The following is a 6,217-nucleotide window of genomic DNA, read 5'->3' on the forward strand; positions in this document are numbered from 1 at the left end:
AGGCCACTGAATAAAAAAATAACACTGATGGCCTTTTTTATTTACATACGTTACATACATAATCCTCAAATGAAGTAGATAACTGGAAATACCCTTTGGCAAAAACGACAGGTAAACTCAAGCTTGAAAGACAAAATCGGCAATAGAGGTACAGTACTCCTCTCCAACGGTAGATGGAGGTACGCACCCTTTGATGTTTTCAGCCTTAACATGATAGAAGAAGTGGCACGGGTGTGTGAGTGGTCGTGTGACGTCACACACGGCACAAATTGCTTCCTGCTGACCAGAAGCACATGATCAGCAGTGTTTACGCTTACAGTCTGCGAGCAGTTGAAATTCTCGCTGTCATACTTTGAGAAGAGCGAACCGTGGCAAAGCAGAGTTATTTGTTCAGCGGTCAACTTTATGAAATCGTGGTAAGTCAGGCTAACAACTAGCCTCCGCCTATCTAGTCTGTTACGCAGAGGTTGTGGTTCTTCCGTAGCAGCAGCGAAAGCTAATAGTAAATGGTCGGATTTTGTAGGTTGCGTCTGGTTTGGATGTGTTGGTGTGAAGTCGCTTCATCTGGTTCTATTATTTTAAAGAAGTGCTTCTCAAATGTTTTCTGTCATGCCCCCGAGGGAGAAGAAAACAGCCCTCCCCACGCGATGGTAAATAGGATAATGTTCTTAGCGCACCTCTGCATAACACTGTATCCTTATTAATTTAATAAGACAATTAAGAAAAGAAAGAACCATGGACCAACTTAGACCAAATAATTTCTTTATTCATTATAAAAGAAATTCAAAATACAATTAAAGGACAACCGACGCCCCGGACAAGTTGTGTCCATAATTTGTAAAATCGCTTCAAATGACTTCTACTGAACGTATTTTACAAAGATTCCACCACATATAGCTATATTTTACGTTTTAAGACTTGCGCTGAATATTCCGCAAGTCTTGTTTTTGAGTTGGTGACGAGTCCTCATGTCACGTCACTGACCGAGAAAGGACACACTGTAGCAGTCAAAGTCAGCTTTATTGTCAAATATGCTAATATTCATGACATACAGCACAGATGTAATTACTGTCCTCTCGGACCCGGCGTGCAAGGCACTTACAAGTCCTTTTTTCACGTCAATGCATTTTGCGGTACTTTGTTTGGTCTGAAAACTTCGTGTTGATGGCGAAATTAGAAGGAAAACACATAAATAACGCGATGGTGAGTCCTTGTGTGTTGTGACAAAAATGTTGAGCCAATTTCCACACGGAGCTTTGTCTCCATCTTCTGCCTGTTTTGGGTGCGACATCCCCCCGTTTGCCTCAAAATGACAGAATAAATTCTTCAATCGATTGCAAACATGTATGCTTTACTCTTCAGAACTATTTGAATCATATTCATAACTGGATGAGTAACAAGAAAACATTTTCTCCGAATCTGAAGCCGTTGTTTTGATTCTCGAGCAAGGCAAGACGTCTTGAGTGACACCACGAACAAGGGGGTGGGACCTTCTGAAACTGGCCACTTCCGGTTTCATTTTTTTTGCAGTTTCAGCACACTTTAAGTCATTTTTATTGGTGTTTTGCATATATATATATATATATATATATATATATATATATATATATATATATATATATATATATATATATATATATATATATATATATATGTGTGTGTGTGTGTATATGTGTGTATGTGTGTGTGGATATGTGTATGTATATGTATGTATATGAATATATAAGGATGTATATGTATATATAAGTATACTACAGTCTCATTATATCGATATCGTTTATATTTATAATACTGCTTATTACGACACTATTTTAATTTCCCGTGTATATATATATATATATATATATATATATATATATATATATATATATATATATATATTGGATTGGATTGGATATGCCTTTATTAGTCTCACAGTGGAGAAATTTACATTTCACAGCAGCAAAGTTATGAAAGAAATGAAATATATATATATACTGTATATAGTATATATATATACTGTGTATATATATATACACAGTAAAGTCTCGTTGTATCGATATTCAAGGGAGTCCGAAAAAATATCGATATAACCGGGACTATCGATATATCCGACCCTGTTTGCATGTAATTTTCTCCGTGCGTGCATAGAAATAGTATCGATATAACCGGGACTATCGATATATCCGATATCGAAAAAAACGAGACTTTACTGTATATATATATATATATATATATGTATATATATATATATATATGTATATATATATATATATATATATATATATATATATATATATATATATATATATATATATATATATATATGTATGTGTGTGTGTGTGTGTGTGTGTGTGTGTGTGTGTGTGTGTGTGTGTGTGTGTGTGTGATGTGTGTGTGTGTGCCATATACCAAGGTGATGCACTCTCCCCACTGCTGTTCTGCATAGGACTGAACCCCCTCAGCCAGATAATCGCCAAGACAGGCTATGGATACCGCCTCAGAAATGGAGCTACGATCAGTCACCTCCTCTACATGGATGACATCAAGCTGTATGCTAAGAGCGAAAGGGACATAGACTCCCTGATAACGCCATAACCAGGTGGCTGGCATAGTCTACCGAAACATCTGTGCGGAGTATGGACTGGAAACCCCAAGGTCAAAATGGGAAACACCTCCCAAGGTGGTGGAGAATGACCGAGCAAAAATCCTGTGGGACTTCCAGATACAGACTGACAAGATGGTAATGGCCAACCAACCAGATATCGTGGTCATAGATAAAGGGGAAAGGAAAGCCGTTGTCGTGGATGTAGCGGTCCCGAGTGATGGGAATATCAGAAAGAAGGAACATGAGAAAATCGAGAAATACCAAGGGCTCAGAGAGGAGCTGGAGAGAGCCTGGAAGGTAAAGGTGACAGTCGTGCCTGTGGTGGTCGGAGCACTTGGGGCAGTGACCCCCAAACTCGACGAGTGGTTGCAACAGATCCCGGGAACAACATCGGATATCTCGGTCCAGAAAAGCGCAGTGCTGGGAACAGCACGGATACTGCGCAGAAACCTCAAGCTTCCTGGCCTCTGGTAGAGGACCCGAGCTGAAATAGGGACAGACACCACCCATGGCTGAGGGGGGTTCAGTCCTATGCAGAACAGCAGTGGGGAGAGTGCATCACCTTGGTATATGCCACACACACACACACATATATATATATATATATATATATATATATATATATATATATATATATATATATATATATATATATACACTTTTCCTTTCGGCTTTTCCCCTCAGGGGTCGCCACAGCGAATCAATGTCCTCCATCTATCCCGGTTTTGTGCATCCTCTTCTCTCACACCAGCTACCTTCATGTCCTCTTTGACCACATCCATAAACCTCCTCTTCGGTTTTCCTCTCGGTCTCAAGCAGTTCAAGGCTCAGCACCTTCTCCCGATATAGTCACTGTCTCTCCACTGGACATGTCCAAACCATCTCAGTCTGGCCTCTCTGACTTTCTCTCCAAAGCCTCTAATATGAGTTGTCCCTCTAATGTACTCATTAAGGAAAACACATAAATAACGCGATGGTGAGTCCTTGTGTGTTGTGACAAAAATGTTGAGCCAATTTCCACACGGAGCTTTGTCTCCATCTTCTGCCTGTTTTGGGTGCGACATCCCCCCGTTTGCCTCAAAATGACAGAATAAATTCTTCAATCGATTGCAAACATGTATGCTTTACTCTTCAGAACTATTTGAATCATATTCATAACTGGATGAGTAACAAGAAAACATTTTCTCCGAATCTGAAGCCGTTGTTTTGATTCTCGAGCAAGGCAAGACGTCTTGAGTGACACCACGAACAAGGGGGTGGGACCTTCTGAAACTGGCCACTTCCGGTTTCATTTTTTTTGCAGTTTCAGCACACTTTAAGTCATTTTTATTGGTGTTTTGCATATATATATATATATATATATATATATATATATATATATATATATATATATATATATATATATATATATATATATATATATATATGTGTGTGTGTGTGTATATGTGTGTATGTATATGTATGTATGTATGTATATGAATATATAAGGATGTATATGTATATATAAGTATACTACAGTCTCATTATATCGATATCGTTTATATTTATAATACTGCTTATTACGACACTATTTTAATTTCCCGTGTATATATATATATATATATATATATATATATATATATATATATATATATATATATATTGGATTGGATTGGATTGGATATGCCTTTATTAGTCTCACAGTGGAGAAATTTACATTTCACAGCAGCAAAGTTATGAAAGAAATGAAATATATATATATACTGTATATAGTATATATATATACTGTGTATATATATATACACAGTAAAGTCTCGTTGTATCGATATTCAAGGGAGTCCGAAAAAATATCGATATAACCGGGACTATCGATATATCCGACCCTGTTTGCATGTAATTTTCTCCGTGCGTGCATAGAAATAGTATCGATATAACCGGGACTATCGATATATCCGATATCGAAAAAAACGAGACTTTACTGTATATATATATATATATATATATATATATATATGTATATATATATATATATATATATATATATATATATATATATATATATATATATATATATATATATATATATATATATATATATATGTGTGTGTGTGTGTGTGTGTGTGTGTGTGTGTGTGTGTGTGTGTGTGTGTGTGTGTGTGTGTGTGTGTGTGTATGTGTGTGTGTGTGCCATATACCAAGGTGATGCACTCTCCCCACTGCTGTTCTGCATAGGACTGAACCCCCTCAGCCAGATAATCGCCAAGACAGGCTATGGATACCGCCTCAGAAATGGAGCTACGATCAGTCACCTCCTCTACATGGATGACATCAAGCTGTATGCTAAGAGCGAAAGGGACGTAGACTCCCTGATAACGCCATAACCAGGTGGCTGGCATAGTCTACCGAAACATCTGTGCGGAGTATGGACTGGAAACCCCAAGGTCAAAATGGGAAACACCTCCCAAGGTGGTGGAGAATGACCGAGCAAAAATCCTGTGGGACTTCCAGATACAGACTGACAAGATGGTAATGGCCAACCAACCAGATATCGTGGTCATAGATAAAGGGGAAAGGAAAGCCGTTGTCGTGGATGTAGCGGTCCCGAGTGATGGGAATATCAGAAAGAAGGAACATGAGAAAATCGAGAAATACCAAGGGCTCAGAGAGGAGCTGGAGAGAGCCTGGAAGGTAAAGGTGACAGTCGTGCCTGTGGTGGTCGGAGCACTTGGGGCAGTGACCCCCAAACTCGACGAGTGGTTGCAACAGATCCCGGGAACAACATCGGATATCTCGGTCCAGAAAAGCGCAGTGCTGGGAACAGCACGGATACTGCGCAGAAACCTCAAGCTTCCTGGCCTCTGGTAGAGGACCCGAGCTGAAATAGGGACAGACACCACCCATGGCTGAGGGGGGTTCAGTCCTATGCAGAACAGCAGTGGGGAGAGTGCATCACCTTGGTATATGCCACACACACACACACATATATATATATATATATATATATATATATATATATATATATATATATATATATATATATATATATACACTTTTCCTTTCGGCTTTTCCCCTCAGGGGTCGCCACAGCGAATCAATGTCCTCCATCTATCCCGGTTTTGTGCATCCTCTTCTCTCACACCAGCTACCTTCATGTCCTCTTTGACCACATCCATAAACCTCCTCTTCGGTTTTCCTCTCGGTCTCAAGCAGTTCAAGGCTCAGCACCTTCTCCCGATATAGTCACTGTCTCTCCACTGGACATGTCCAAACCATCTCAGTCTGGCCTCTCTGACTTTCTCTCCAAAGCCTCTAATATGAGTTGTCCCTCTAATGTACTCATTCCTGATCCTATACAACCTGGTCACTCCCAAAGAAAACCTCAACATCATCAGCTCTGCTACCCACAGCTCTGCTTCCTGTCTTTTCTTCAGTGGCACTGTCTCCAGTCCAAACATCATGGTCTGACCACGGTTTTATACACTTTTCCTTTCAGCCTAGCTGAAAACCTTCTATCACACATCGCACCACACATCACATTTTTCTCCAGCCGCTCCAGCCTGCCTGGACACGCTTCTTCACCTCTTTTTCACACTCTCCATTGCTCTGGACAGTTGACCCCAAGTACTTGAAATCCTCCACCTTCTTTATCTC

The 6,217-nt window shown here is 39.5% G+C and overlaps 1 protein-coding gene across 6 annotated transcripts in view; it reads left to right on the plus strand.

Moving 5' to 3' along the window:
* The first annotated feature begins 280 nt into the window (after window positions 1-280).
* Window positions 281-6,217, plus strand: part of mroh1 (maestro heat-like repeat family member 1) — a 90,869-nt gene continuing 84,932 nt past the window's right edge. For all 6 annotated transcript variants that reach the window (XR_016115387.1, XR_016115388.1, XR_016115389.1 and 3 more), the window contains exon 1: window positions 281-416. The gene's annotated coding sequence lies outside the window, so the exon portion shown is untranslated. The remainder of the gene's footprint in view (window positions 417-6,217) is intronic.

Source organism: Hippocampus bargibanti, linkage group LG06 (assembly GCF_051943395.1).
Source record: "Hippocampus bargibanti isolate YZ-2025 linkage group LG06, ASM5194339v1, whole genome shotgun sequence".
In the NCBI taxonomy this organism is placed as follows: domain Eukaryota; kingdom Metazoa; phylum Chordata; class Actinopteri; order Syngnathiformes; family Syngnathidae; genus Hippocampus; species Hippocampus bargibanti.